Source organism: Anarrhichthys ocellatus, unplaced genomic scaffold (assembly GCF_004355925.1).
Source record: "Anarrhichthys ocellatus isolate YVR2014 unplaced genomic scaffold, GSC_Weel_1.0 scaffold3, whole genome shotgun sequence".
Taxonomy (NCBI): domain Eukaryota; kingdom Metazoa; phylum Chordata; class Actinopteri; order Perciformes; family Anarhichadidae; genus Anarrhichthys; species Anarrhichthys ocellatus.
Genome location: NW_022280033.1, coordinates 5,476,334 through 5,489,542, shown reverse-complemented (window position 1 = coordinate 5,489,542; position 13,209 = coordinate 5,476,334).

The following is a 13,209-nucleotide window of genomic DNA, read 5'->3' as shown; positions in this document are numbered from 1 at the left end:
ATGAAGCCGCCTACATCAGCCTGTACACTGTCTTGGTCTTTCTGTGGTATGAATGTTGTCAAACAAAGCCAGGATTGCTGGAGACGCGGGGGCCACATGGTGCTCTTCCTCCCCTTTCCATCAGTGTCGCGCTCCAGCAAGATAAAGCAAGAAAGCATTCTTCACTTGTTTCCTGTTCACTCCTATTCATCTAATGCACTTTACATTTATTCAGTTTTTAACTTTCCATACAATTCCCACTGGATTCATCCAATCTCAAAACACCTGAAGACACATGAGCGCAACACAGAGGACAGGAAATGCAAAACACGTGACATAAGACTGTGATTTAGACTGCATGGAAAAGTGGTCACCTTGACGTCAATTATTGTGACTTATGGTTCCCTTTTTCATCAAACTGCATTTACTGTAAATGTCATTGTGCTGCATCTCTCCATCTTTGACGTAATAGCGACCTTGCTGTTTACTTGAAAAATGTAATCAATTTAATTCTGTGAAACATCCACAGCCTTTACTTTTTCTCAGTGAAGTGTGAGAAACAAAATGGAAATTGAAGCAAGAGCAGCATGTCTGTTTGCTCATATCTGACTGCTTCTGCCTCTCCAGAGAACAACACAATATAACATAATTACTCTGTTTCGACATGCGTCGTGGAGGTCAAACACAAGCAGCAATTTTGTGTGATTGTGCAAGTTTGTTTGTTTACACCTTGAGCCAGCAGGCTGCACATCAAGAAGTAGGCAGCTACAAACACAGAAAACTAAAACCGGTGACAATGAAATGAACTGAGCATGATTTATCTTTCATACTAAAACAAAAGGAATAAATCAAGAGAGAAACTTCAACAGCTATTTCTGTGTTTGTTTTGTTTTGTGTGAGATTCAGGCACATGGTGAAGGCTGGGGTGTGACAAATTAGATCGCTTGTGCACATTTATTCCACAAATGTGTCTTTTCTTGCAAGAGAATCTGTCCGAATCAGTTTCACCAGCAAGTCGGCTGTACAATGGCCTCAAGGTAGACAACGTGATGGCAGGATTAGTATGACTCATTTTCGAAGACCCTTTGGCGTTGTGGGTGCAGGAACCTTGTGACCTTGTGTCACTGTTACAGCAATATTTCATTTTGTTTTTCGGTCTGGTGTTAGAGACAGAGGGAGTCTTTTCTAAATAGCAGGTGATGATTGACAGTGGCAAATTATTTACGATATCAATGCAGCCTTCAACACTATTATTGATTGAGTTCTAAGTTATGGTTGAGCATCACCAGTGCTGCTGTTGGCTAGAAGCCCACATCTGTCAGTCTGTCCACATTATCGTCCCCTGTGCAGCAACCAAGCAATCAATTCTTGGTTCAGCTCTTGTCTGACGGCACATGCTCCCCTCTGTCCATACATAAGAGGATATGAAATCATCCCACTACACAACACAGCAGTCTTGGTATGCAGATTGAGAGTTAAGAATGTGAAGATTGACTGTACTATTTTTGAATATTTTACAGTCACGTTTTTGAAGCGCAGAGATATAATTTAATGAAGACACAGCCATGTCTGCAGAGATTATGTTCAACAACAACAACTTATTTATTCAACACCACGGTTTTCTACAAATGAAAAAATGTTCAGACGGAATGTATCTTCAAACTGTTTACTGTCACTATATTTTATTATCATTTATAGCCACTAAAACATGTTTTATTTAACAAATGTTGATGAGTCTACTGGATTGTATTTGCTCTCAAAGAACAGAAACATTTTGTTTGTGTCAAGGTCGAGCTCAGATTTTATTTGAAATTAGTTATGAATATTAACAGATGGGTGACATTTGAATGTGCTGTGTTTTAAAAACAGGTTGAAAGAACATGGACTTGTTGCTTTGTAGTGTTATTTTGCCACTGATGGGAGGAGATTTAAGATAGAGAATATATTATAGAGAATATTCTGAATAGATGGTTAATATTTTATATTTTGTGTTTTAACATTTATATTCTCTTGAAAATAAATGTATCCACTAAGAGTAAACATGGTATTTGGGATGATGAAAATGTTGTTTTGTGAAAGCTTCTTGGCAGGTGATGATTAATAAATGGACTGGAAAGTAAAAACAGCCAAAATCACCAATCTGATTAAGGCAAAAGAACCCCAAAAGGTTTTGTGAATAAAGCATCGTGACGGTGTGCTGGCAAAGTAAGCCTTCAAAGTCATTAACTGAAGATGCATGGAGGGACTTTTGTGCTTTTTAGTATTCTCTCTATCACTTCACATCAGCTCTGTGCTTCTCGTCGTTTTGTGTCCAGACACTCCAGTGAAGCCAAAAGGAGAACAAAAGGAAGTATAAGGATCTCCACTTTTAGGTAGAAGAGGCAAAAAGGCAAATGTGAGGGGACTTTACTCACTGTTAGAGGACACTCAGCCTGACTCAGCACTCCATGACGCAGTAAACCCTCTCGCTGCAGGACTACATTGCATTCTGCTTGATTCAATGGGACACATTTGAAAGCATCATTAAACTTCTCCAACAACAAATAATGTCTTCCCTGCTTGAAGATGAAGATTACTAAAATAATCTAGCTCTAAATTTGGCCTTGTCTCTTGTTTGACTGTCACAGAACTGCAGACTGGAACTGAAACAGAAAACACGGCTCTACAAATATCAGAACTTTATTTTCGAAATTCTTTATTGGTGACAAAGTGTCGATATTTGACGCCCTGGCAATGAGAACGCAGTGCAGACGAGTTAACTTGAGGTAAAGAATTTGCAAGCCCCCCTTTAGACCTTAATCTGATGTCTGTAATTTAATATTCTCCATGCAGCCGGGCTGTCATTGTCCTTTCACTGTTTCTATAATCCGTGGTGTATTTATATTATTCTTTAAAATGGAAAATATCTGTTTAGCATCAGCGTTACAGACAGATCTGGCATCCTTGTCCATTTTGTCACACTTATAACTTGACAGTTCTTAGTATCCTGTCTGAATTCCCCTTGCCTCTATACACACACACACACACACACACACACACACACACACACACACACATATACACACACGCTCATGCCTCCGATGTGTCGATTTGTCACAGGCTAACTGGTCCAATAAGATAATGGGACTGAGTGGCAGACAAGCAGCTTGGCAGCCATTTCCTTGCACAGGATAATCAGATTATTATTCACAACAACAATCAGGTGTCTGGTGGTGATTTTTAAATAAGCCTTCATTATCAAGCCTAAAGCAGAAGGCCTTTACAGCTGGCAGACACACTCCCCCAAGTGTAGCTGGACAAATGATGGCGTGCTTTTACTGTGACAATGTTTAAAGCTTTCATGCATTATTTGACGGTTAAGGTTAAAGAAGGATCATGGTAAAGACAAAGAAAAAAAAAAAAGGCATCTGAGACACTTTGGAAATAAGTATATTCACTTGAATAAAGTTCTTCACTTGTCCAATGAGAATATTGATAACAATGACGACACACAGTTCACAGAGGTTCTCAACATTTTGTAACTTATGAATGTTTAAAAAATGTCCCAGGACCGCCTTCCCAAATGAATGAGAAAACATATAACATGACAAAAAAAGAGAAGAAAGCAACAACTGGGCTGTAAGAATGTGTTATGCTACTGTCAGCTGTAATGACCAATATTCTGCTTCCCCTCACCCATCACTGCCTGCCAATATGAATCCAAGTGTAATGTGTTCTGTGTCAGATTTTCTTACTAAAAGCGTTGGAGCTTTTACTGTCACAGGGTTGTCTCCTCCATCACTTATTTATTTCACAAACTGATCCATGTTGTGCCACTGCATGTGAGGGAACAGTAGCTGCATTTCGTGGTTATACAGTAACTAGTTATGCTTTGATTGAAGTACTATGTTTTTATTATTTATGTGAATTCTTGAGCACAAGAATTCTTTGGAATTTAGAATTTAGATCAAGATTGTTAATTACCGAAAAAAAAAAGTTTTTAATTTATTTTTAACGACTTGGCAGTACCTCCGTGGCCCGCCCCGTCCCAGTGGTTGAGAATAGATGTTTTAGACAATAATATCCTTCCAACTTTGCGGCAACAGTTCGGGGATGGCTCTTTCCTGTTTCAACATATGCCACCGTGCACAAAGCATGTTTCATATAGAATTGGTAATGGTAGGACTTGACTGGCCTGCATTGAGCACTGACCTCAACCCCATCCAACTCCTTTGGAAATGCATTTTGACTTGTCACAGTAAGAAAAAACACAGGAGTAAACAGCTAAATTAAAGATGGCTCCGTCCCATTTAGCTGCTTCAGTTTCAGGGTCCTATATTGTGCATTCTGGCCCTCTGTCACACTGTTATGTCTTTCTCAGAGATGTGAATACAAGAGACATTGTTAATGTTATTTGTTGCACCTGTGCTTATCTTGCTAAGTCAAAATTTTGGAATGACATGTGCAACAATCACATATTGGTGTGATGTAAAAACATGTAAAAATAACATATATAGGGTGAATCCATTGGCATGTGTACTCTGGATAAATTAAAGTATAGTACACCAATATTCCATTTGTGGTATGATTTTTATTTTACTTTAACCAGACTCATTTTAGAGAAATTAAGTTTCCATGTATTCATTTATATGTTGGTAATGTGAAACAGTCCAATTAGTTTTAGGCAACAAAACCACTCAGTTAGGTTTAGGAAAAACATCATGGTTGTGATCTGAGTAAAATACGTAGGTAAACCGCACAACATAAGTACAGAAAACGCGGCACAAACGGCACTAACGTAACTTAAAAAAACAACACTCAATAAAGTTTTTCAAAAAGTTTTTTTACCTGAATTAATTGTTGTATTTTCATTTCCACGCTTTCAACTTTCATGGTCTCTTAATGTCCTCCAGTAAGCACTTATTTTCGTTCTGCATCTACAAATTCAATTTCCTTCTGAATCACACTGACGTCTTATTTTTTATCAAGGTTGAAGATTGATAATCAGTCATCCTGATATTTGTGAAGGTGTTTATAAATGTGATCGTCTCAAGCTGAATGCACCCATGTTGAATCATTTGTGTTAAACTACAGTCATATCCCCTTTTCCTTCCAAGGAATTCCGAAGCTCCTGAAAGCAGGTCATCTTCATTGAATGACCCTGAGTGGAGGACAGAAGAAGAAATCTACTGTCAGATGGCATATATTATCAACTTAGATAATGTGGATAAAGGTTTGACATTGTAACTCTCGTCTGACCTACAGAGTGAGAGAATTATGTTAATTTAAACTATACTGTTGTATAATGGTGCTATACAAGTAGCACCATTCCTCACTCTCTCACCTCTCCTCACATTGAAAAGATGGAAGTGGCCAGCGTCTCTGGACATATTAATTGCCTTCACCCACATCCACAATAACAGTAATTCTGCAAAGAGTACACACTAATATAGCATGTGTACTAGATATTGTGACGATTTAAAAACTACATTGTGTGTATGGATGTAATTTAAATGTTTTTGTTATACTGTACCTTAGCAGGGATTCAGACAGAAAACAGCCCTCCATTAAAACACTGCAGGTGGTTGAAGGCACCAGGGAGACAATGAATATGATAAAGGAAGTCATGTTTGACAGATCAATGTGTTTTTTCACAAATGGCTCAAGTCAGTCTTGACTTTTGCTTTCAGGAACAGATGAATTCATTTCTCTTGCCGTCCCCTCTCTCTCCTCCCTTTCTCGTCAATCTGCAGCTACACTTATAGAGACAATAAAAGCCCCAAAATATATAGTGTTACTGTGCACTTTGTGCATATCATTCTGATTATATAGTCAGAGACAAATGCCAGGCAGTGAAGGCAACAATAAAACATGCTTCCTGTTCGCTTTCAGCATACTTCAGATGAGAGTGAAAAGCTTCGGTTAAACATCAAAACAAAACTTTCATGAACCGCGGAGCTCACAGGGCTTGTACATGTACTATTGTTTGGACAAAAAGCCAGTTAACCAAGGTTAAGCATTACATGTCAGGGTTAAGACTTTAAAGTTAGGTTAGGTTTGGCTGTTAGGTATGTAGTGGTGAAGTCCAACAGGTGTGTTTAGTTATTTTGGCTGATTAGACTTGAGTTTGGTAGAGCTATGCTGGACCAAACTAACAGTTTGTATGACATTTTACGAAAAAGTATCTCCTCATTGTTTGAGCTTTGTCCTACAAAAGTCCAGCAACACGAGTCAGTTTGTTTCATATGCAGTCTTTTCAAAATAGACTTCCGTCTTTACAGGAAACAACTTAGTTATGTTTAGGAAAAGCTCAGGGTTTGGGTTAAAATTACTACACAAGTGACATTACTTAAGTGCGGAAGTCATGTGACAAATAAATCAACATTGACTTCTCATTTCACACACAGCACAAACAACGGTCACCTGGGTGAAAGATCGTGTTTTTGTTTTACCCATTCACGTCCTCTCCCACCCACCCTCTGTGGGTTTTTGTGGTGAACTAGATTTCGTGGGTTATCTACGAATTACAGAGCATTTTCGTAGGGATAGCATAAGCGCTGTATGAAATGTTTCAGGTCACAGTAAGAAAATCCCCGTTGTAAATCTTAAAGTTAAAGATGGCTGAATTCCATTTAGTTGCTTCGGTTTGAGAGTCTTGGTATTGTGAATGATGGCTTGCTGTCAGCATGTGTGGCTGCATGTTTCTGTCCACAGCTGTATGGGATCCATGTGGTGGGTATCAGCATGTCTTCAAGTTGTTGTCCTATGTGTCAGCAAACGCCCAAGCAGTCAGGATAATTATAGGGTACAGTATGTTTTTGTGTTTACCATGAGTAAAAGTAAAAGTTGATGTGTGTTTATTTTTGGTTATAAAGCTTTTCATATCATGGACTCTCAAGCATTTGAATACGGTATGAGCACCCAAAGGCGGAAAATAATTGTAGGTTTTCTCTGCTGTTTCCTGTCGTATGACGTGGCTCAGTGATGTAGTGTGTTGGTTAAATAACCTTCATCTAATAGACTTGAAGGCTGATTCCAGCCCCCTCTGATGGTCATTATATGTAAATAAAATCAAAAAAGGAGGTTAATACATGAAGTACAAATGTGCAGATGATTATAATAATTCTAACCTCCACAATGCAATTATCAGTGTGAAATTGCATGTCCTGTGTCACTACTTTAGTGTGTGTAGGAGGGTCAAGTGCATGAAGAACAATATAAACTCAGTCCTGCAAGGAGTTTGGATGTGCTCTACAGAAACGCAGTCTCACAGAGCAACACAGGAAACAAATAGGTGACAAGTTGATGTTCAACACTTCAGGAAACATAAATCTTCTGCAAACTGAACTGTGCTTTGTTTAAACACTTTATCTCAGCTGTCTTTATTCAGTTCACCTGAAAACACCTCAGTTTCTAATAAATCTAGCAGTGTTTCCACATTAATCTCAGAAAGCCGACCGGATTGTTTTCCCTGTCTGAAAGAAATTATGTATTTTATTCAGAGTACCCTTTTAAGCACAGACACACTGGCAATTCAGCTGTACCAAAATGTTTTGTTGTTCTCTTTTTTTTTTTTAACAAATTGAACTGAATATAATTCTTTAATTATCCTTTAATTATATTCTGCGGCATTGCAAGAACCATTTTCAGAGAATGAGTGCTTGAATCTGAAAGGGTATATTCCACGTAATAAGGAGTTTTTGTACATGGTGTTGTTGCTTTTACTGAAACTTCGATTTTTGAACAAGCCGTGAACAAAACATTGACATATTATCACCTTACAAATTTGACTGGTGTGTTAGCAACCCATTACCATGCAGCAGTTACAGAGCAACATTATCATTCATTTGCAGTCCCCCTCTCTCTTTCCGCTCTAGTCTCGATCAACTCCTGAGGGAAATATCTGTCTCTTAGATGCTAAATGCTCCACTATGTTCTCCAGCTAGTCCCTAACTGTGTCTGACTGCTGTTTGGTTGCTGGAACAATTACAATAAAGCTCCGTAAAGCCAAGGGGAGCTGCAGATTCAGATAATTCACGGAAGGTTCATAATGAACCCTTTCAATCTAAAAAAAACCGAGTCAATATTTTTGCACTTCCGGTTCCATCAAGTCAATGTTTTTCTTTCTGCAACATAAAATATGTCGGTAGATACCCCTCTCATGATTTCTGGAAGTGTTTCCTGTCTTAAAAAAGACGGTTGCTAGCAAGTGAATAAAAAAATGTATATTTACTGCAATTATTATTATTAGAATCCATGGAGAAATCCCACTGGCGATGTTAAGTTCATATTTACATTGTATCATTTCTATTACAAAGATATTGATTAAAGCTGCTTTAATTAAAGGATGTGAATAGTTATTCAATCACTGGCAGAGGATAAGAGAAAGTTAAACAATCCACAAGGACACATGTGCACATAACACATCTGCATTACATCAAAGAAACACTAAATGTACATATGACGACAACGTACATGACTGTTCGCCTGCATACTTTATTTTGATGTGTGTGCAAAATCCGCTCCACTCTTAACACCTTCACAAATACAGGTCCTTTAAGGCCAGGTTGGCTTGGCTCCATGTAGTTTGACTCCCACAGAGATTTAACTTCTCATCTCTGTATATATTTTTATTTAATCCTATCTAATGATACTGTTTACTGCTCTGTGAACCCATAACCCTCCAGATAATGAGACATGCCAACATAGGTCATCCTGTTGAATTTTCTACTTGTGTATCCATGGAAACAACACTCTCGGCAATCTCAGCAGCTCCACTTATTTTACTAATATGAGGTCAATTTCCGGCCATCTTTTAGTTGTGTGCTCGCAAGTCATGGGGTCTTTGGATTGTTGTTTTTCAACACACACACAAGCACACACAGCAGCAGCAGCACACACACATTCCCAGACAGCATTGCCCTTCAAACCTTAAAGGAAAGCGGCTGCCAACACCACATCTCATTTTCTCCGTCCTGTCAACATGTGTCAACAGTCTGTTGTGAGAGATAGAAAGCCTGATGGAAAGCCTTGCTATATTTCCACCAGGTAGCAAATGTCAAATTAGATTTAAATTCACTGTCACTATTTGCCCACTTGTCTTTATTTTCAGCATGTTAATTCTTTTCCTGGTCAAATAGTGTGTGACCACGACATCCAGCACCAAATCAAATCTAGAAAAACACAGGACTTCTTACAAACTATACCTCATTCATTCTTTCATATGTATCCGTGTGGTTGTTTTGAATACTTTAATGATGATAGCTGAAGATGCAGCATTTGCACACAGATACTGAGACTGCAACGTTAAAATAACTGTTGGTAACATTTTCACCATATCAACTATTCTCTTCTCTGATCCTTTTTAACATTCAGTCCTGCAGTTAAACAAATAAAACACAAAAAACATGAGATAGTAAAGGTCTTTTTCCTTCGGTTTTGAAATGTGTTGGCTGAATGATGCAGGGTTTGTGCTCGGCGGGAGAGGCTTTCACCATCGTGGGGTTCGGGTTAGATTACAGGTTGAAGCCATCAGTTACAGATGTCAGCAGTCATTTTGTTCAAGAAAAACAACAGTGGTGTCTGAGGGACAAGAGTAGAGAGGAAAAATGAAAAAAGGAGCGAGCTCTCAGAGAATATAATGACAGGCAGAAGAGAGAAGGGACGTGCACCGACATTTTGAGGGGCTGAAACGATGAATTACTGGAGCACTAATGCAGAATGGAAAAGAGAGAGATGATGTTTCACTGAGCTCTAATGAAGATCTAGCGTAAGTTCAGTCAGGAATACTATACTCTTTCATGCTAACTCATTATTTCCTTGCTGTCATTGCTCAGGGTTGTCAATCATGATATCAGCTGGTTAGATCAGCTGGTGTTCTCTTTCCAATAGCACGATGAAACAATTACATCGTTAGCCTATCATCTTGCTGCTCTTTTTAAATATGATTGTCTCTCTACCTTCAGCACGTCCATGCTGCTGTTACACACCCCTCCACCTCCCCATCACCGCCCAGTCATCACAGATTCATCATCTTCATCAACTCATCATCCTATCAGCCTCATCATCCACCATCACCACCAGTGTCTGGACTCAACGGGGGGATTTATCTTGCTGCTGCTCAGGGCAGCTGCTCGATTACAAATCTCCCTGTAGTCCAAAGCGCCAAAGGCTGTGTCAAGACTTTATCATCCCATATCATCTGTTAATAATAAACAATTATCTTTTCTTCATCTGACTTGTCTCTCCTGATTGAAATAGTGTTTCCTGGCACATACAACAACCCTTTACAGAAGATATGTGTTCACACAAACACAAAGAGACTTAATGTGTTCCAGGAAGCAGCTTCAGTGAGTCTCTTCTAATCATCTACGCAGCCAAGTTGCTGAGATGAGGATAATAATCCCCGAAGGATGCTGACTCGTTTATTGATGAGTGCACACACACACACGTGCACACACACACACACACACACACACACACACACACACACACACACACGCAAATAATGATAAGCTCATCTGTCTTTTCTTCTGACACTGCTGATCTTTAATCAAAATATTTTTCCTGCTCATCTGAACCGGTGTGGTTGAAGGCGGTTTTCATAGACGTCCCTGCAGAATTATTGGTGAACAGATGTGAAACTTCCAGCATTCCCAAAACAAACGGCAGCAATAACATCATGGCAATAACCTGCTTTGTAACGCATCAAATTAAATTAAAGCTGTCAGGTATTACACGTGGATTTTTAGCATGTTAAGATTATGTGGGATTAAGCTTCCTGGCAGTACCACTGAGAAAGTATGAAAATGTCCCCAGTCTTTGCTGAGAGACATTGCAAAGACACGTTTTATGTTTTATCTGAGATGAAACTTTTGATTAATTCATGGGGATTAAAAACACTTTTATGATCTCTGTTGCATTCTTGCATTAAAAGAGGTAATTTCAGAAAGCAGGATCAGGAAGTAAGATACTTTCCATGACAACATTAGAAATGCAGAATACATATTTTAGTGTTGATCTGACAACTGAACCTGTTTTAAACAGACTAATAATGTCCTTCATTTCAGGGTTTACAACTTTCATTCGTACCAATAAATGCTCCTTTATATCAAAACTGGCAGAGACCAGATGTAGTAGGCCAACGTATCTTCATACAAAGGTTTTGTATGATATCCTACGAAAAGTTGCTCCTCATTTTTTCCTTGTAAAACCACATTACATTACTGCTTCTGTGCAGATTAAACAAATGTACAACATGTCAGTAAGTGAGCTGTAGAAATGCTGATTAGCTCCGTCCCCTAAGCAAAAATTTGATGTCAAAGGGAAATAATTTCAGCTTAATGTGTTGTGATGTGACGCAGACGTCTACAGGCCAACCCTTCTTCTTTGAGCTCTTGATGAAAGCAGCAGACAGTGAAGTGTGAAGTCTTATGTGGGAATGTGGTTTTGACTGATTGGGCCTTTGGGGCCTTTGCTGTGACAAGGGGCCGCAGCTGGCCTCTGGGCATGATTTATTCTATCTTTTGCAGGAGATGTTTTCCACATGAAGTAGTTAATTAGTTTGTTAGGATGTAAAGAGGTTGATAGAGTTAATACAGAGGCAGTAGCGATGCCAGCTGTCGACTCGGTCCCTCCTCGGCTCAGGCTCATAGTGGAGCGTCGGTCCGTCGCTCTGCCTCGCCATCAGAGGTTTCTCACTGCTGCATCTCCCCTCCCTCTCCCGCCTCGAGTGGGCAGACGGGACTCAGAGGAAGATCATCCCTCTGGTTTTAATTAGGCTTTTTAATTGAAGAGTGGAGATACTTTTCATGCAGACGTGCGCCGAGGTAACAGTTGAGCAGAGGCGATAGCAAAGGGAGGGTAACCATGACACTGTCAAAGCGGAATTTCAATTTGCTTTAGGGATTTTTGAAAAGGTAAAACAATAAATTCAGGGTAGTCTAGGATGGATTAGGGTTCCTCAGGTTTTACAGAAAGGTAAAGAGGTTATTCTTTCACATAATGCCTATTCTGTCTCCCACCTGTCGTTTTTTCATCAACTGGCATTCTGGTTGTTTTTCGCACTTTTGTGGCACATTACACTGCGCGTTGAGGGATGTAAAACAGAACAGAGGAGCTGGGGGAGGAGAGGGTTGAAGAAAAGGGCAAGACAGAAAAGACGAACATAGAAAAGAGGAGAAGTTGGTGAAGGCAAACGCAGGAGAGACAATGAGATACGTAGGAGGTGGAAGTTGTACCAACTACAAATAAAAACTTGCCTGAAAAAAAACTCAAACACAATGTAAGGAATAAATGTGAATACCACCGAGGATTAACCCATATCTCTGAATAAAGAACAAATAGCACCGATAGAAACTCTGGACACAACAAGAACAGGAGCTACAATAAAGAGAATATAAAAAATATAGCTCGCCTGCAAAACATAGTCTGACACCAGAAGACTGGTTTCACATTGTCTACGTACAAGCAGCATTTTGTCACGAGTTTGGATCCAATCGTGGTCCAATGTTAAATCTACACAAGTGTGATGCGGAAACCCGTGCACTGAGAATGGACCTTTAACCGTTATAAGAGACATCAAGTGTCAAGCATTTCAATTATTTAAATGAGCAACCTTATTCATAAACCTAGATTTGGGATTTATCAATGAGAGGAAATGCCATTTTACCACTCATTCTCACTCCCGACTCGTCAAATATCGACGCTTGGTCACTGACCCTCGGCATGGAGACACATTTAATATGTTGGTTACATGCATAGTCTACAGGAAGTCAGGTTTAGGGAACAAAACCACTTAGAGAATGTAGTTGACATTAACTTAACCGACAAGCCACTCATGTCTTTGCTTTTTCAATGCTTTTGGTGTGAAGAAGCGGTTCAGTAGTAACTCATTACAGCTCTTTAGGAGAGTGAGCAGTAAACAGTGAGGCTGTTTGAAATGAGATGAAACTGGATCACATGCATGCTTCATTTCCTGTGAATCCCTCAAATGTGTGAAGGCAATTTGAGTCCAGTGCAGAAATGGCAGACTGCACTGCTAACAAGGAAACAGAAGTAGTTATGGCGATGTATAAAAAGCATCAAAGACGATAACTCTAAGGTGACGGTATCTTCAAACAAGAATTAAGTTGGACCATGAGATCAAGCAGCCAAATCATCGGAGGGTGATGCTGTGTGAAGACTTCAGCTACAAGATTCCACCTGCAGGATGCAAACCCAACGCAGCACCGCAGTCTCTTTTTTTGTTAG